Consider the following 20,921-nt stretch of genomic DNA (forward strand, 5'->3'; position numbering starts at 1 on the left):
CTACCAAATCATACCTCATGACCGGCTTCCAAAATGTGTCAGCCCATGCAAACTTTACTGAATTGATTAAAATTACCTTTATGAGAAAATCGTATTTGGAAATCTCAAATGTATGTTCTAATAAAAGGGCCAAATATATATTAAAGTTAGCCAGACTGGAATCTGAGGTAATGTTATTACAGGGGAACATTTTAATTGAAACAAATGTAAATTAAGGTGAATAGAATGAACGCTATTCCAAACTCAATAATCTGTAGTAATAATAGGACAAGAACATTTTGTGTGTGGTTGACTATAAATACTACTTCTACCCACTGTCATGACTCATTCTCAATGTTTCAGAATGCTGCCTATAAATCTTTCTTACAATTATCTCAGCATTGTCCTAATTCTGTACATCATCAGCTTTTGGAGGTGACTATGACACAAGAACAGGTCAGATCCATTTGTCGCTTATCAGTAATAATGAGGAGTCCCATTACACTTAGGGCAATGTTTGAAGAAGCAATTTTAACACCAGATAGGCCGTAATTCAAATTTGTGAGACATATAAATTCGATAGGTTAGAGTTTCCAATTTGGGCATAATCGGCAACTTTGGTGCAAATTGCACTCAAAATTGTGCCAACATTGAAAAGCGCTATTCTCCCCACGACCACTCGAGTTTCTGCTGAAACTCATTTACCTATCACCAAAACTAAAATCTGCAATGAACCAGGGCAATGGGCAAGTGCATTAAAATGTAAATTTTTTAACAAAAATTTTGCTTGACATAATATTCCTTGATATATTTGAGTGGTAACTTGGTAAAGGTTGATTTAAAAAAGCTGAAAATGGGTTTACCACAAAAAAATAAGCGTTTTAAACGGAAAATCAGGTTGGCCAGCAGCTCCCGAGGGCGGAACTTTCTCCCACTGAGGGGCAGAAGTCCCATCCTCTATCACTTTAGCCCACGTTATGGCTGTGATGCAGGCTTCCTTGGGTGTGTCTGCTTCTGCCTGACTTTCCTTCTGAGGGGGGGTGTAGGGGGCTGGGCAAGCAGACCACCCCACCACCTATGCCCCACCCCATAAATACAACCCTTTAATGCTGTCCAACAAAAATTTCTCATCTTTGAAACAGTTCAAAAAAAGTAGAATGGAAATAGAGAGAACGAGTTGACTGTCAATATGTCAAGTTGCATCAAAGTATACACTTGGCATAATTTGAAGGCCAGTTAATTGTTTCTTTTCAGTAAAAGAGTTTGGTGATTTAAACTGTGGAAGAAAGCAAGACATGGCCTTGTTCATCGCTGTGAAATACAGGGGCATTCCGAATGTTGGCATTTGCAAATGGTAGATGTGCAAAGTAAGCACAGGCAGGCTTATGATTGTGATGGAAGGGAATCTTCTGATCTTTGGGATTATAAAGGTGAGCACAAACGTGTTTATCCTGTGGTATAACAAGGGCAGGCCATACTTCTGGCACTCTGGACAAACTCGCATGCTCAGAATCAGATCTTCAGTTTATCTTCCTGTACACAGTGATATTATGACTTGAAATCTCATCCTTTGCAACAAGCTGCCTGACCTTGGTGAAACCAGAGGATTCACCCATTTTTTTCATTACCCAAGAATAATAGGCTGAAGTAATCTTTCGTAAAAATTAAAAATTGTCCTTGTAACATATAGATTGAAATTGATATTAAACTGATGGAGGCTGCTGCCTGTCTCTCTGTCACATTTTGGATAAGCTTTCATCATTCTAATACTCAAACTAGGAAGCTCCCCAGTTGAATTCAATCGCTATTTGATTCACTCAGGTTTTAAGATGCTCTGAGCCCCATCATGTAATGCACAAAGTTAAGTTGGGAACGCCATCCATCTCCGCGAGGTACCATTTAGGACACTGGACATGAACATTGGCCAGAATTTTTAGCTCGCCGGCTAGGCGTGCGCCTGACCCGACCGAGCATGAGATGACGTGCGATGACATTGGCCGAGCTTGCCGACATCATCGCGCAGTCATACGATAGTTTGGTCGGCACACACCAGAGCCGGCAGTGCGCCTGCCAACAAAAATAAAAGGCCTATTAAGGCCATTAAGTTATCAATTGTCGTTAAATTTTCACTGTCCATTCAACCTAACGGTTGGCGGGCAGGCGAAAAGGCAAAGTGGCCTTTGCATTTTTTTTGGAAACCTCATCCACGGGCGGGACAGAGTCACACGAGGGGGACATGTTTCATTTCATTTTTATGTGCTTTATTAATTTTTTCAATATCTGTCTCAGGGAGATTATTCAGCGATCTCTCGCGCACATGTGCGAATTTTGCACTAGGCCTGCTCGCCCTCCTCCCCTGGCCCGCACAGGCAGCGCTGAGCACTGCCGCTTGCGTATCATGCTGGGCGGGCCTTAATTGGCCCACCAGCATGGAATCGTGGCGCACTATCGATCGCGGGCGGTGGTTGGCTTCCTGACTGCCCCCGCCCGCCCATGCCAATCCCACACGCCAAGGGCAAAATTCTGCCCATTATCCTATTGCACATGGCCTTCCACTGTGCCAAACCTGGGAGTCACAATTTTTTTGCTTAGGATGAGCAAATTGATGCTCAGTCTTCAGGCCTGAGGTGCTTCTCATTTGTTAGTGGGTTTCTAGTGGGGTCAATGGCAACAGATTTGGAAGATACCACTGATCTCCTTTGAGTCATCCAATTACTATTTCCTCTGTAATAATGAAAGCAAAATACCGGAAAGCTGAAACAAAAACAGAAGTGCTCGAAAAATTCAACCGTTCTAGCAACATCTGTGGAGAGAGAAACAGAGTTAACGTTTCGAGCCCAATATGACCCTTCTTATGCTATTGAAAAGTAAGGGGCAAGGGGGTGCAGGTAGAACAAAATGGAAGGTCAGGGATAGGTTAGAGGGCAGGGGTGATTAAATACCAAAGATGTCATGGAACGAAAGGCAAAGGGAGAGGTAATGGTAGTAGTAAAGAAACAAGGCATTGGTCCAAAGTAGGTATTAATAGCAGAATGAAGCTCTATCTGAAAGCAAAAATATGAAGAAAGATACAAGCTGGCACTAGGGGGGGAAAACTGAAAATGGAAGATTGAGTTCATTGTCTGAAGTTGTTGAACTCAATGTTGAGTCCTGAAGGCTGTAAAGTGCCTCATAAAGAGTTAAGGTGTTTTTTTTGCAGCTTGCGTTTTGCTTCACTGGAACATTGCAGCAGGCCAAGGACAGAAATCTAAGCTTGAGAGCAAGATGACGAATTGAAATAGCAAGCGACTGGAAGGTCAGGGTCATGATTGCAGACTGAGTGGAAGTGTTCCACAAAGTGGTCACCCAATCTATGTTTGGTCTCCCCAGTGTTCTTCTCCTTCGATAAGTACAAGCACCACAACTTCCTGCATGAAGATTGCAACATAACTACTTCTTGGATTATGGCTGTTGATGTGTATAATGATGCTTCACTGTTCCGACCCCTCCTGACAGTTAGCTGAATGTGAATCCTCTCCATTCATTTAAACAGAGGCATTGATAAGGAGAGTCCTGATCCCACATGGGTACCAACTTTCACACTTTGGGATGAATTTCCTCATGGCTTCTAGACTCCAATGTTGGGACCAAATGGGGTTCTAAGCATGCACTTGCTGGCAGCAGAACTGGGACAGGGATATTCCCAGAGGCAGTCTCTAAATGACCACTCTGAGTTTGCCGCCTGGTGAAAGGTACTGCCACCCCAATTGGAGAATGAGCAGCTCTGAAGCCTCAGCAGCCCGATCAGAAGAGGGGAATGCCGCTAAGGTAAGTCAATGAGCGAGAGGGAAGCTCAACATGGAGGCACCCTGGGACAGGCTGTTTTAAAATTCAGAGGGAGCAGGCAGGCTTCTTCTGAACACAGGGTAAGCTCTTAGGTTGGGTTATTGAAGCCACAAGGGCTGCCTTCCCTGCCCAGTGCCCCCTCTTTGTGCTACAGAGCTTTTGACTCGCAATAACTGCCCCCTCATCTCCCTGGAATTGGCGGCCTCCCCACGTAACAAGGAGCCACTCCACCACTGCAAAATATCAGCGGGCCATCTAACTTGCTATATTTGAGGCCTTAAATATGGTAATTGGCTGCCTGCCTCCATTCAGTGGGCAGTCAATCCTGGTCCCTGCTCACCGCTAGAAAATGTCCTCGATGGCAGGAATGTGTCGGGGAACTGTCCCATGCGACTCCCCACTCCCCCCACCTCCACTCCTACCACCCTGAAGCTCGGAAAATTCTGCTCTTTGTTTCTAAGGAAACATTGCCATCTGGTGAAAGCTCAGTTGATGCTTCCTTTCCTCAGGGAAAGTGATAAATTTATGAAGATGTTATGATGCGGCAGATGATGTGTGCCAGGCAGACCAAATCCACAAGGGAACCTTGGTCGTGCTATCACAATGGTTTTGAAATTTGTATTTATTTCAAGATGCATGCATTGAATTCAGAAGTAATAAGTCCACCAAGAAATTTAGAGATTTAAAAAATTAAATTAAAATATTTATTAACAGAATAAAAGATGTCAAGCACATACATAAGACTCCAATTACTACTATAATAATTCCTAAAATTCCTAATTAACCTGACTCCCAGTTACACCCTCTTTAAGGCAATGGTCTGAAAATAGATTTTAGATTTTAAACAGATCCTGCAAATTAACCCAATACTCTGACAGTGGAATTCCAAATGGCTTTTCTCTAGCTTCAGTTTTGGTAGACAGCAAACTTATGTACAAATACTGGAGGCTTCATTAAGGCTATTTCAGACATTTCTGTTAGATCTCACATGGCCTTCTCCTAACAACTGGCCTTATTCTCCTTTATATATGTTTCTCTATTTTTAACATGTAAATTCTATTTTTCATATGTCTTTGAAACTGTATCTTCCTCACAATATAAAAACTTTCATGTTGCTGCTATTTATTGTTAGTAACCTTTGGGAAAAATAGACATTTCCTTAGCCTTGCTTATCTGGCTAGTTGTAAACAGACTAAAATCCCTTCGAAATCCAAATGTCCCTTCATTTATTTAGAAATGCAAATTCCCTTCACATCTTACATGCTAAGCCAGCATGCACTAGCATGTCTAGCACCTAGCTTCTTTTGATGAGTTAAACTTGCAGTCTACTTGACTCCAAACATAATTAAATCACACACAGACAGACCCAACTATACTTACCCCCATAAACCTACTTTACAATAAACCAAAAAAAATTATGAAAATTATTATACTTTCATAACAAAGACGAGACTAATATAGCTGAATTTTTTGAAGAGAACACTAACAAGGTGGATAAGACAGTGTCTATGAGCGTTACCTATAAGGAGTTCCAAAAGTCATTTGATATGGCACACTTGATTAAGAAAAATGATATGGAATTGAAGGCAAACCTGTGATGTGGGTTGGAAATTGGTTGGGTGTTAGGAGACAGAAAGGAAGGATTAAGGGAAAATGGTCCGATTAGCAAGTCTTTGGTCTGGGTCTCAAACTATTAATTTCACTCCCTAGCCACTGTCAGGATTTCTTTTATTCATTCATGGGACGTGGGCATCACTGGCTAAGCCAGCATTTATTGGCATCCCTAACTGCCCTTGAGGAGGTGATGGTGAGCTGCCTTCTTGAACCGCTACAGTCCATGTGTTATGAAAATATAATAATTTTCATAATATTATTGTGATTTATTGTGGGTTAATAGTGGGGTTTGGATTAGTTTCTCTGTGTGTATGTGTGTGTTTGGGCGATTTAATTTAATTGAAGACAGCTGGTCAGAAGGCTTTGAGTTATCAAAGGAAGCAAGGTTTGAAATGCTAAATATATAAACATGGCTGAAGTTTTAGCAAGTGCGGTGTGAGGAAAATTTGCATTTTTAGATAAGTTAGAATAGTTTAAATTTCAAAGAGATGGTAAGATGTCACACCAAGCCAGAAAAAGTTAAGCCAAACTATGTGTTTATTTTTTCCCAGTGGTTACTGATAAAATTAGTATTATGAAAAGATTTGTATTATGAGGGGGGTAAAGTTCCACAGACATATCAGAACAATGGAATTTGCATTAAAAAGGGAAAACAGGTGTAAAGGAGAGAATGCTATGTATAAGAGGAGAAGGTCTTCTAAGATCTAACACAAGTGTGAAAAGCCTCCAGTCTCTGTGCATCAAGTTGCTGTCTACAGGAACTGAAGCTGAGAAAACTCATTTTGAATGTGACTGTCCAGGGCATTGTGTTGCTTTGCCTGGGTCTGTTTAAATTTATTTATTTTTACTGTTGCCTTAATGGAGGTGTAACTGGGAGCCAGATTAATTAGGATTTTAGGAGTTATTATAATAGCAATTTGTAGACTTATGTATGTGCTTGAAATCTTTTCTTTTGTTAATAAATGTTTAATTTAGTTTTCTGAAAACCTCTGAAGTCATGATAGTCTTATTACATCTGAATTCAAGGCACGCATCTTGAAATAAAATACAAATTGCAGAACAGTTGTGACCATGTGATCAAGTTTCCCTCGTGGATTTGATCCGCTTGGCACACATCATCTGACCCTCAGTGCTGTTAGGGAGGGAGTTCCAGGATTTTGACCCAGTGACAGTGAAGGAACGGCGATATAGTTCCAAGTCAGGATGGTGAGTGGCTTGGAGGGAACTTCCAGGTTGTGGTGTTCCCGTGTATTCACTGTCCTTGTCCTTCTAGATGGTAGTAGACGTGGGTTTGGAAGGTGCTGTCTAAGGAGACTTGGTGAGTTCCTGCAGTGCATCTATATGTTTATCCGAAACAAAAACAGAAAATGCTGGAAAAACTCAGCAGGTCTGACAGCATCTGTGGAGAGAAATAAAACAGAGTTAACGTTTCGAGTCTGTTCGATTTCAGGGCTCTGAAGAAGAGTCATATAGAAACATTAACTCTGTTTTTTTTCTCTCTCCACAGATGCTGTTAGATCTGCTGAACTTTTCCAGCATTTTCTGTTTTTGTTTCAGATTTCCAGCTTCTGCAGTATTTTGCTTTTATCTATATGTTTATCAGGCTGTTTGCAACCTCAGCATTTTATTTGACCCAGATCTCAGTTTATGTTCCCCCAGGCCTCTTGCTTCACCTCCACTACAGTCACAAACCTGTCTACAGCTAATATGTTCAACGGAGCCTTTAATTGTTACTGCTAGATTCGAGTAATATTATCCTGATCAGTCCATCATTCTCCATTCTTCACCTCATCCAAGCCTCTGTTAAGAATGTTAGCTAGAATCTGGCAAAACTCCTGCTCTTGCTCAAAGAGTTTTACAAGATCTTTTACTTACAACTGAGCCACCAGATGGGGGGTCCGCACTGATGAGTGTGGAGTACTTTCAGCATTGCACTGAAGTGTTAGCTTATATTACGTACTCAGGTCCCAGAGTGGGCCTTTTCCTGGCTCAAAGATGAGAGTGTTACCGACTGAACTAAGCTGAGAATTTATATTAAAATGTAACAAGAATACTAATGGAATGAGTACTGGATTAATGTATCCTTTATTCTGTTGAAAAACTCCTTGAAGTTGTATGGCAAATGTTCTGAGCTCATATTTCACAGCAAATCTATGTATAAGATAATTTAAAAATTGCTCTCATGTAACTGAAATCATTGAAATAATGAATTGGTTTCTCTTTCTTATCTGTAAGAGAGTGCTGCAGATTCTTGGAAAAATACCTAAAGGGAAACTGTTCCTCTCCCATGGGGTGTACAATTTAGTCACTCTATTAAAATTCTCTACAGATTATAAAAAATGCTGGAAATTTTCCAAGAAGTAAAACTCAATGTCTACAAACATCTTATTGTGACACCGTGGTTACAGCATGATCTGAAGTGAGTGTTCAAGCTGAATAAAACCAGATCTCTTGATAGGTCAGTGAGTACAGGCAACACTTGGTCTGGTACTGAATTGTACAGGCCCAGAATATCATAACTTCAGAGATGAAATGCTGGAATTAGCATCTGCATCCATGCGCTGTAGTTAGTGCAAATCATTCAGGACTCTTTCTTTTGATTCTCGTCCTAGGTCTGATGAGGCCAGAGTTGCACTTGGAAAGAAATATTTCAAGAATGTGAAACTTTAATTAGAAGTGTTTATTGGCCTAATAGTACTTGCATTCAAAATCTTTAAAAGTGGCTAGCTTGATGCATATTTAGTTAAATATTCAAACAAATATCAATAGAATTTCTTGCATATAGCTTTTGTTCAGTAAAGTTGGTGTATTATAGATATCAGTGCTTTTAGTATCAAATGAGTTGCATTCATACTTTCCATACTGTTAGCAAGTCATAATATTAGTTTTACAGACGGAACTGGAGACAGAATGTCTAGATGAAGAGTATAGAGGCTGATGATCTTGCTTAAGTGCAGCAATCACAATTTTATAACTAGCATCCCAGGGGTCTTGTACAGTACTGCAAACCTTCTAAATTGCCATTTTGAGTTAGGAATGTCACAGGAAGTCAAAATTAAGTGGCTTGATACCCTTGCACCTTGCATCTACGCTGTGCATCGCCGGAGATAGAATCGCCTAAAGCCTTTATGATTAAAAAAAAAGTCAATAAAAGAAAGATCCATGCAATATTGATCAAAGCTACACTGACTTCTTACAGTATTAGAAATTAAGGTGAACTCTAGATTTAATACTACTGGCCTCCAAGGATTATATATATAGTGTCATGCAGCATATTTACTTATTGGGCAATACAAACAGCACCTTTTGATATCCCATAAGTAAGGCACTTGTCAACAACTTCTATTGATTATTGGAGCAATTAATAGTACTCAAGTATACGTTAAGCCATCACATACACATTATAATGTTCTGGTTAATTATGCGTCATTATCTTACAGGTAGCATTTTGCCAACATGCTGATTGGAATATAATTTGTACAGATAACATTTTGCTACTGATTAATAGAAATACAATGTAGAGCTGTTTAACTAATCAGGAATTCCACATTTACTATATAGGGCTAGGAATTATATACCCCATTTGATGACCAGATAATAAAGGAATGTCCTCCCAGGTAATGGGTTCACTAATTAATAGAGATTGTATCTTCCCTTCCCAACACATTAGACCACTATAGCAAATTTGAGGGGGAATAACGTGGTCTAAGTCAATACCTTAGTTCAGAACTGAGGGAGTGCTCAGCTGTGAGAGCACCATCTTTTAGATTGAACTTTAAAAAGAGGTACCATCAGCCTCACAGGGACACATGCAAACCTCACAATGCTATTTGAAGAACAACAAAGAAGTTGGACTGATGTCCCTGATTTATGCATATAAATATAATTTTCGCTCTCCTTGTCTGGAGTGCTCAATGTAACACAGTGTAGCAGACTAGTGGTGTTTAACCGAAACCAACAAAAATGTGGAGACAGTGACATAATGGTAATGTCACTTAGCTAGTAATCTGGCGGCCCAGGCTATTGCTTCAGTGGCTTGGGTTCCAATCCCACTGTGGCAGCTTGTGGAATTTAAATTCAAAGAATGAATCAAAAAAGGTAAAATCTGCAATAATAGAGACCATGAAATTATCAGTGACTGGCATAAAAATCCATCCAATTTACTAATGCCCTTTAGGGAAGGAAATCTGCTGTCCTTACCTAGTCTGGCCTACAAGTGACTCCAGACCCTTAACAACGTGGATGACTCCAAACTGCCCCCAAAGGGAAATGAAGGATGGCAACAAATGCTAATGATGCCCACATCACATGAAAGAACATTTTTTTTTAAATCCAAAGCATTGTTGTGCACAGCTCTATTGTCCTGCTGGTTACTGTTCATTACATCTCCAACTAGGCACAGGAAAAAGTTGAAACTAGCTATTAAGTGGCTATATGTTCCCCACATTGTGAAGAGAAAGTAGATCAGATTTGACCTGCTGGTTGTTTTGAGTGCGATGACTTTTCAAATTCTCAACTCCCATGTGTTGACTAATGTGCTGTATAAAACCATGCGCTTTTTAATTGTTGGGGCAGACCATTGCATGCTCAAGACAAGCAATTCCACATCTGGAGCCTATATATTCAAATATTCTAATCATAGCTATCAGTGGCAATGTCTACTTCACAGCAGCCAGATGGTGACTTGTTAATTATCGTGGTCAGGGTCTGCTTGGCAATGCTTTGACCAGCTTTCTTTGTTTAGGTATTAGCAATTCTGAAGAAAAACAAAGTGCTTCTGGTCAATGAGGTCATAGGTGGAGCATCCTGAACAAAGCCTCATCTTTCACCTTCTGTAATGAGAATATGTAGGGGCTTGTTTATTTAGCAGGTAAATCATTGAGCTAGTATTGGAATTCAACATTACTGATTTGAATCCCACTTTAAATCTAGCACTGTTGGCCTCATTCAGTTCAGAAAGGATCTCTTGTGACACCTGATGCTGAATGACTTTTGTTCTCTCTCCAGTCTGTCCTTTCTTGATCAGGAGTCAGTATAGCTAAGTTTCTGAAAATATTGGTTTTACTATAACTAGTATACGACACCGATGAACCATGATCTAATTAAATGAGGGAATAGGCTTGAGGGGCTGAATGGCCTCCTCCTCTTTTTGTGTTCTTACATTCCTAGTTGCCTTTATTCCTTTTTCTTACTCATAGAAGAAAAGTTTTTCTTATCCATGTTGTGAGATCCCACTGATATATAATCATAAGTCATTCTTGTTATCTTTTCACCCAAAAAACTTGGAATATTCATCCCTGAAGCTATTTTGCTGCTGGCAATGGTGACAAGGGTTTTTGGACATGGTAGGTAAATGAGTTAAAGTCAAGATTGGTCCTTTGGTAATCACTCCCGTGGTTTCCATTTGTCATTTTAATGTTGCAGCATTGGATTCATGGTGTGAACTATCTGAGGAGTTTAGGTGCACCATGAACACATTGTCACACATTTGGTCATTGGGAGACGAGGAAACTATTGGTTTGTGTCCTGGTGCAGTGAAAGTTGGAAAATAGGGGGGCATTTGAGGTACCCACCCAAATTTCCTCTATTTAAGTTAATTATGGATTCCTTTACAGACATACAAATCTGCTTGATTTTTAAATACTTTCTGCATCCAAGCCATCCATCTACTCAGTCGGATGCAAAACCAGGAATTTATTTCCTTATTTCTCATGTGTTTCTTTCATTATTGAACCCACCTTCTCCCCTCTGCCAACCCCAAGTTCTACATTTCCAGTTCTTCCCCATCTTTTACACTTCAAACTGCATTTGGATGTTCACATGTGCTGATAATGTCTGACTTGTCTTCTGCTTATTTGACAATTGACACTATGGCTCCATGGATGCTCCTTATACTTTGGATGTCAGCTCATGGTGCCTCCTCATCTCCTGTAAGTTGTTTTTGAGGCCGACATGGTGTAGTTATGGTTTTTTAAAAATTCTTTCATGGGACATGGGTGTCGTTGGCTAGGCCAGCCTTTTTATTGCCCATCCTTAATTGCCCTGGAGAAGATGGTGGGCCGCCTTCTTGAACCGCTGCAGTCCATGTGCTGTAGAAATACCCACAGTGCTGTTAGGAAAGGGGTTCCTGCATTTTGACCTGGTGACACTGAAGGAGTGGTGATATAGTTCCACGACAGGATGGTGTGTGTCTTGAAGGGGAACTTGCAGGTGGTAGCATTCCCATGCATCTGCTGCTCTTGCCCTTCTAGGTGGTAGGGGTTGTGGGTTTGAAAGGTGCTGTTGTATCAACCATTGATATTTGCCACCATATGTGAAACTGGTGAAATGTTCTTAACCACCTCCCTGTGGATCACCTATCTCATTAAATACAATGTACAAAATTCATCTTTATTTTGTACCCCACTTTACTTTGACATGTGATTTAGGATGAATTGAAATACACTTGGGCCAGAACGTATCCCTCGTCGGGCGGGTTCGGTGGAAGTGGGGGAGTGGGGGTGCGGTTGGGAAGCTGGCCGCTGCCCACGATCGCCTCCACACCGCGATTTCACACAGGCGGGCCAATTAAGGCCCGCCCTGTGTGGATGGTGAGCGGCAGCGCTGAGCGCTTCCTGCGTGGGCAGGGGGAGGAAGGGGAGCCAGGCCTGGCGCACAGTTCGCACATGCGCACGAAAGAGCGCTTCAATCTCCCTGAGGCACGGAGCTGACTCAGGGGGATTGCAGTGCTTTTTAAAAAAATTAATAAATGCAATAAAAATTTAATGAAACATGTCTCCTCATGTGACTGTGTCACATAAGATGGGACATGTTTTTAATTTCAAAATAAAGCTTTTATTTAATTTGTATTAGCTTTAAGAAGCCTCATCCTGCTCGTGGATGAGGTTTCCTAAAATATGTAAAGGCCCCTTGGCCTTTTTGCCTGCCCCCCCCAAAACCGTTAGGCTGGACGGGCAGCGTAAATTTCAAGTTAATGAGCTCCTTAATGGCCTCAGTAGGCCTTTCAATTATCGGTGGGTGTGCAGCCGACTCCGGCATGCGCCTGATGAACGAAACATCGTGCGAGTGTGTGATGACGTCAGGACGCACGCCCGACATCATCGCGCGTCATGTTACAGTCGTGCATGTTGGGTGCGCGCCCACACATCCAACGTAAAACTCTGGCCTTGGAAGGCGTAGGTCACTATGACACTACCACGTAATCCTTTACCGCGCCAGTTCTGAAAATTAACCCTCAACCTTTTTAACATGTGGGCCTATGCTATGTATTCACGTAAATTCTCAGCTTGCAAAATGTTAATATGAAACAAAAAGTCTGTGTCATTATTATGCCTACATTGCTGGTCAATAACTAATGGGGGCCCATATGCACGGGAAGACATCTTGTTCACAGGCAGTAAGCTAATTTTGCTAATAAACACACAAAAAAGCCCAAATCAGTTCACTTTGAGCCATAGGTTTGACCCACCGCTTGTAATGTTCGTTTTGTTACCATCATGGTGTCACAATGAATCTCCTGTGCAACAGAATTGAATTAGGAGATCAAATGTGTGCACAGTACTGCACTATGCCTTCACTGACTAGCTTTAATGATCAAGCAGTTAATTGGTTATTTAAACTGGTGTTGATTAAAGTTTACGATTCATTATAAATTTGATTGATCAGCATCACCATAAACGTTGCAGCATTTTACCAGCTGAATATTTTAAGTGCTGATTAGACTATGCACACAGCGTTCTCCCTCATCCCACAAAGATAGGGTTCCAAATAGATTTTTTTATTCATTCATGGGATGTGGGCTTCGCTGGCTGGACCAGCATTTATTGCCCATCCCTAGTTGCCCTTGAGAAGGTGGTGGTGAGCTGCCTTCTTGAACCACTGCAATCCATGTGGTGTAAGGAAAATTAAATTACATTGAACTGAAATGTTGTTTTTTACGTGTATATTGTCAATTTTTGACTTGTAAGTCAACCATGGAGGCAACCAGAATCTACAATGTACATGCATGGCACAGGGGATTACTAGATAAAAATAGATCATTGTGAATTATTCATTACCAACACTATTGCAAGCTATCTCTGTTACTTTGCTGGACATGAAAGGACAGTTATTATTTAATTGTAGTTAGCAGCACTGTGAAAACCACCATTAACTCATTGGCCATGAAAGAACCTCTTGTGGTAGCAGAACTTCTCTGTCGGTTTGAGTCTGGCCTCTATAAGATGTCCTCCGCTTCTTACAGTAAATGTCTTCTTTATCGATCATTCCCATAACTGCTCCTAGAAATGAATGTTGCTAACTGACAACTAATATTAGAACACTTAAATAGCATGATCTTATTCTAAGCAAAATGCATCTGCTATGAATCATTCCTAGCAATATAAATATTTCTACCACATATGTGGTCATTTCCAGGACTAATTGGCAGGCCATCAGTATTGAGGCATTAAAAGACTGCATTGCAAAGAGTACTTGGCAGAAAATGCTTTGCATTCTCAGATTCCAAACTGTGAGTTCTTAAAAGCGTTTGTCAAAGGGGGAATTGTGCTATCAGATTGCCGTGCATTAATCAATGCAAAGTTTTTTTTTGCAACAATTTTGATTTTTTTTCTTCTGGCTATCTAGCTGTGATTTATACTTTTAAAAATTAAAGCTGTTAATCATTTTGATTGAAGCGGGCATTGAGAAGGATATCCACTTAACGCTGCATTGGCTATGAAGGATAAAATACCCCAAATATTGAAATCAGTTCAATCTAACAGCAGTTGAGAAAATCTTTCAGAGCCATGCCAGAGAGTACTTTCTGATTTGGTTTAATAATTTTAATTATATATAATTAATATAGTTGATTTTAATTTTTATAACATCTTCTGTAATATACGGTTACATAGGAATAGGAGTAGACCACTTAGCACCTTGAGTCTCTTCCACCATTCAGTGAGATCATGGCTGATCTGTGACCTAATTCCCATCTTTGTCCTATGTCCCTTAATATATTTGGTGAACAAAAATCTATGTTTCAGGTTAAAATTAACAGTTGATCTGACAGCAATTGCTATTTATTCCAAACTTCTACCACACTTTACATGAAGAAGTGTTTCCTAATTTCACCCCTGCCCGCCATGGGACCAGAAATTCTCGCCTGACGTCAACAGACCTTTTGCTGGTCCATCAAATTTTCCGTCTCGATGATTCCTGCTGTAGACGGGGCCAGAAAATCCTGCCCATGGAGAACATTCCACATCGAAAGGGCCAGCTTTATAAATGTGATAATGACCAGATATTTTGTATTGATGCTGTTTGAGGGATTAATATTGGCCAGGAGAACGGTTTGATCTCCTTTGGTGGACTTTAATTGTGGAATGAGATCTTTTACATTAACTTGGCAGGGCAGATGGGGCCTGGGCTTAATGTCTCATCTGAAGGGCAGCACTACAGATGGCTGAGAGTGCAGCATGGAGTGTCAGCCTGGATTGTGTGCTCCAAGTCTCTGGCATTATCAAGGCCACCCTGATGAAAACTGAGCAGAAAGCCTGAGCCAGCACCTTGTGCTTCTCATCAACTTGTTGACTCAGCTCCACCAATACAGTCAAAACTCTCCTTGGACTTATCAGGATCTCCAGGGATGCAACCATCAGCATAGAAAAATTCATCATGGGCTGTAGAATCAACGCCTTATAGCAACAGAAGCTGGGTCATTCTCACCAGTGATCAGAAGAGGTACCTCAAGGGTCGGCAAACCAAAGGCACCACAGGCTTTGAACAAATTACACATCCCACCCTCAACAGGAAACAAAAGGTGCAAAGTTCCTAAATAATGCATGCTTGCTCTTCTTTTTGGGGCCAGGAAGAAGAGGATAGGAAGGGAATTATGAAAAAAAATGTCCAGGGGAATGAGGAGACTAGAGTTGGTTCTTAAAGATGTATTTTCGCCTCCTTCGACTGCTCAGAAGTCCTTCAGCCATTTATCAGCAACTGGCTTTATTTTGTCAGTTTTTATATTGTTTGTTGTCCAGTGTGTCCGGGTGGAATCTGGCTTGAATTGCACGTGGGATTTCCCGAGGACAATACTTCACATGGATCACACTTTACCCTGTCCCACCTCTAATGAGATTATCCAGTAAGAAAATTTGTGCTTGAAGCAAAACATGATTCCTGGCCTGATGCCTACAAAAATATTTAAAATGTGAACTAAAGCAAAGCTCACCACAAAAAATAACTCCCAATTGACAAGAACACTGGAGGCTGCGCAGGGAATGACATAGGCACCAACAAGGAAATTAATTGGGACCATTAAATCTTCTTATAGCATGCATTCCTATCTGCTTCTGTTGGGTTTTCCCAGTAAAGCAATGTTTCTTGTGTTACAGGAATATTCAATAGACCAGAGAAGATGGTGCTTAAACACAGTGGAGCATGGATTCAATATTGTTACCTATCCATTCAGAATCTAGCCTGCTCCATCGCCCATGGAACAGATTAGAGGTTGCACAGCACTTGCTCCAAGCAGCTCCAATCTAAGATGGCAATCAGGTTCCCAATTATATCCTCGGTCCCTGATTTGCATATAAAAAGGGGCTTAGCGCTCGAAACGAGCAGGTGCTTTGGATGCCCGACCCCTTTCAAAATGGATCCAGCCAGACTGACAATGTTAATGTGACATTGCTGACCTTGTTTTGAGGCCATTACCAGCCCATGAGGTGAAAATTGACACCATTGTGTAGGAAAAAACTTTGTAATGTCAGATCAAAATTTGCCACTCACTATGTTCTCTCCTGTGCTCCCTCCATAATTGTGTTGAGCAATAATTTAGCACCTGAAAAAGCTCAATTTTCAGTCATCTTCTTTCAAGATTGAAGAATCTATTTTCTACAGCCTTCCCTCATAAGTGAGGTCCTCACCATCCATCAGTCTCATGATCCTTCTCTAAGCTTTCTCCAGACCTGATGGCATTCCTCGTGATTTGATAACCTGAGCTGAACACAACTGGTGTACCATTAAACTTGTCCTCTACCGTTTAGCCTATAGAGTTCAGCATTTCATTTGCTTTGTTAAAGGGTGAAACCAATAAAGCTCCAGATCTATCTCAGCTTCTCTATTAGCCATTTCTACATCATCCATGAGATACTCATGTCATGTACTCTTGCTTTTTTTCCAATGCTCAATGTGTTACACTTGCCCAAGTTAAAATTCAGCTGCTGTTGGCCTGGAGTTTGCAGTCAGTAGTGAAGGAACAGTATTCAACATCCATGACACTTACAGCTATCCACAGACATTTTGTGGACTTTTGAGTGGTGACTTACGCTTACGAGAGATTCCTTCCAGCACTGTGGCCTCTAAAAGGGAAGCAGTCACATGTGTGAACAGAGCAAGCAACAACATGTCTCCAAGACCAATCTGATTAAAGAATCCTCATTGAGCCATCTCCCTGAGGGTCATGAGTCTTTGGAATTCTCTTCCTGAAAAGGCGGTGGAAGCAGGGCCTTTGAATATCTTTAAGGCAGAGGTGCATAGATTCTTGGTAAGTAAGGGGGTGATAGGTTATTGGGGGTAGGCAAATGCAGATTTGAGGTTACTGTCAGATCAGCCATGATCTTATTAAATGGTGGAGCAGGCTTGAGGGGCTGAATGGCCTACTCCTGCTCCTTGTTCGCATGCAGAATCTAAACTAGGAAGTATAAATTGGAATGATTAATTCAATGTAAATTAGTCGTTTGGTAGTACAAAATTTGAGCATTGCTGAAAAAAGAGACATACTGTCAAAGCTTTTCTTCTTTACTGATCAGGATTGCTCTCAAAAAATTATGAACAATAATAGGGAAGCAACAATTTATACTGCATGAGAAAAGAGTGCTGATTGGTTGGCAAGTGTACTCCGATTAGTAGAGGCATTGCCATGGTGGATGCAGCATGGAGCAGTTAACTGCCCAGCTTTGTTCAAATTCAAACTGGGCAGATCGACTGTGGTCAAGGCATTGCCGTGGAGAATGAACACTGCCCTGACAGCCCTACTCAAAAGCAAGTTACAAAATGACTTATTGGACTTGTGTAAGAGTGACGAGCTGCCGGGGTATTTACGATAAGGTTCGTCTTCGCCGCTCACTGCATCAACATATGTCTGGGCTGCCCGAGGCACAAAAAAGTGATATCCTATTATGCCATATCTTATCCTTGACTGGTTCTGCACAACATGAATTGGCCAAATGGTTGGGTGAATTACTACAACCAGGTCTGAGCAAGATTTCCACATACATGGTGAAGGGCTTCTTCACCTTTTTGAAGACCATTTACAACTTGCATATCGATAGCAATGACATGTGCATGTGCTCGTTCAACATTACTAGACTACTCACCAATGTACTGCTCAAGGAAGCCATAGGGATTTGCATCATGTCACTATATCATGGCGATCTAGAGGCACCATCAATATTTGAATCTGTATTCATTGAACTTACGAATTTTGCAACTTGTGCAGTTAAGTTCAGTTTTAACAACACCATGTATGCCCAAATAAGTTGTTGTTGTTGAGCACAATCTAAGATGGGTAGAATCAAATCTTGTTATTATATTGATGTGAAGACTGTGGTATAAGGGTATCTGTTATAGAAAGGGTTAATGTGGGACTGGAAAACAGTACAGCCCACAGTATGATGTAAAGAGATACATGACCTGAAACTAGAGTCAGTTGTGTATTGGACAGAGACCTGGGTAGAAGCAAGCATGGAGTTAGCTTATAGCTTGGGCTGTACCCTGTATATATATATAGTTATGTGTTATCAATAAAGAGTTAATGTTCAACCATACAAGACTCAGAACTTCTTCGTGAGACCTACTGAACATACAACACACAATATGGTGTAGCTAATGGAAAAACCCATGACCTCAGAGAATCTGGAACAGAAATTGAAAAGCTGGAAAATTAAAGGAGCAGTATTCTGACCTGACTGAAGGCACCTGAAGTGAAGATACGGAGAGAGGTCACCTGAAAGAAGCTCCATTGCAGAATTGGAAGCACAAAGACAGAGAGAAAATGCCACTGTGCAGCTGAGGACTCCACAAGATCTCATGGAGGTCCATTATGAATGGCCACAGAGAGCAGAGCCAGGACCTGATATTACCAGACCAATTTGGACTGATCCAAGGGCCAGCCCAGCCCAAACACAAAATTGTGGACTTGATGGTAAAGGTTCTCAAGACACATGATAGTTTCAGGATTAGATAAAAAGACAGGAGCTGAACAAGTGAACACATGACTTTATTCAGTAGGTCCGATAGCCGATGATATTATTGTGAGTCAAGGAACAAACCCAAATCTAAAATCATTCGATAGGTATTTTAATCCAAGAAGTAACAACATTTTCGAGAGAGTGAAATTCAGTTCAACAGCTTGGAAAACTGGTTGACTCTTTTATGAATGAATTATACAGATTAGCTGAAGACTGTGACTTTGGTGACTTTAAGTCAGAACTTATAAGGGACAGAATTGTTGTCAAAGTGGTGGATGATGCCCTTTCAGACATACTGCAGCCCAAGGAAGGTCTGACTCTAGAAAAGGCCATCCAAATAGACAGTCTGAAATCCACCAACAGCACTGATCCATTTTATGTGGCAAAAGCAAGCCTCGGTACAAAGCAACCCCAACTGTCCAGTTAGTAAAGCAACAAAGGGGCAGAGGGACTCCTGGCCAAGGAAGGCAATACCCAAACAGACAACAAGAGGGTGGGTGACTGTGGAGCCAAGTGACCTCACAGGCTGGAGCAATGTCCAGCAATCTCAGTGCAGTGTTTCAACTGGGACATTTTGGAAAGCTATGCAAAGCCAAGTCACACAGACTGGCAGAGAATCCCAAGACAACCCATGAGATTGAGGTACCACACCCTGGAAGAGACCCAACCATGCTTCTTGAGGGAAGTCAAGGATCCTGGATTCTTCTTTTGGAATGCAGACATCTCAGTAAACAGTCACTTCACCAACTTCAAATTGGACACGGGAGCCAGTATTATGGTCCTTTTGGATAAGGAACCACGGTTGAAAGACCTCTAGCTACGAATAACAGACACACCACTCTACGGGCCTGGAAGAATCCAACTTCTGGTCATAGGCATGATCCTTGAAACATTAAGATATGGCAGCAAGCAGATATTCAAAGTTATGCATGTCATCCAAAACCAATCTTTTTCTGTCTTGAGCCGAAATGCCTGTGTTGTCCTTGAACCTTCTTAAAACAACAGAACACAAAAGACAGCACCTGTCATCAACTACACAGAACTGTAAGTTTCCAAGATGCCCACCAAAGGAGAAACTCTCGACTGGGACTTCAGCTCTGAAATGTCTCCCCTCTTCCCAGAGCTGGTTTGTCCAATTTCTTTACAGGTGGCAGAAGCTCCTCTTTGGTCAGACCAGCCAAACCTTCAGATAATTACCACTGTACCTCGAATGGAAGACACACAGGAAATTGACCAGCAACAGGAGAATGAACCCCAACCTCAGGCTCCAACAGTTGCTGTTACACTACCTGTAAATATCACGTACAGACACTGCAACCCCCAGCCAACCACCAAAGCTGCAAGATGATGCTGAAGTAAGGAGACCATCAACTCGCCGGAGCACACCTCAGTGACACATGGGGACACAGGGAGGAACACAGTGTCATGATAAAAGTCAAAACAGCAATTGACAAGGAACATCCAAACGACAGGGAGACACACCCTCAACTCCTGCAAAGATCCCAGCGGACTATATGGAAAAAGGAAAACCATTCCACGAATGAACGAAGTGAACACTCTCTCCGGAAAGAACAGGACAAGCCGGTGGTCCCCAAGCAGAGCAGATGAGGAGTTGACAAAGAGAAGTTCACTCCGAGAAGTGGAAAAATCATATCAGAAGAAGATAGCTGAGTGCACGAAAAACAGACTAGAATGCAGGGGGAGGTGGTGGCATAGTGGTATTGTCACTGGACTAGAAACAGGCTAGAATGCAGGGGGAGGTGGTGGCATAGAGGTATTGTCACTGGACTAGTAATCCAGTGCCCCGGGTAATGCTCTAGGGACCTGAATTTGAATCTCATCACGGCAAAAGGTGAAATTTGAATTCAATAAAAATCTGGAATTAAAAGTCTAACGATAACCGTGAAACCATTGTTATCGTAAAAACCCATCTGGTTCACTAATGCCTTTTTAGGGAAGGAAATCTGCTGTCCTTCCCTAGTCTGGCCTAGATGTGACTCCAGACCCGCAGCATTGTGGTTGACTCGTAACTGCCCTCTAGAATAGCCATTCAGTTGTATCAAAGCGCTACAAAGTCTAAGAGAAATGAAACCAGACAGACCACCCGGCATTGACCTAGGCACTGGAAATGACAATAGCAAAATCAGCCCTGCTGACCCTGCAAAGTCCTCCTTACTAACATCTGGGGCCCAGTGTCAAAATTGGGAGAGCTGTCTCAAAGACTAGTCAAGCAACAGCCTGACATAGTCATACCCACGGCATCACACCTTGCAGATA

The sequence above is a fragment of the Cetorhinus maximus genome, chromosome 26 (assembly GCF_964194155.1).
Source record: "Cetorhinus maximus chromosome 26, sCetMax3.hap1.1, whole genome shotgun sequence".
Taxonomy (NCBI): domain Eukaryota; kingdom Metazoa; phylum Chordata; class Chondrichthyes; order Lamniformes; family Cetorhinidae; genus Cetorhinus; species Cetorhinus maximus.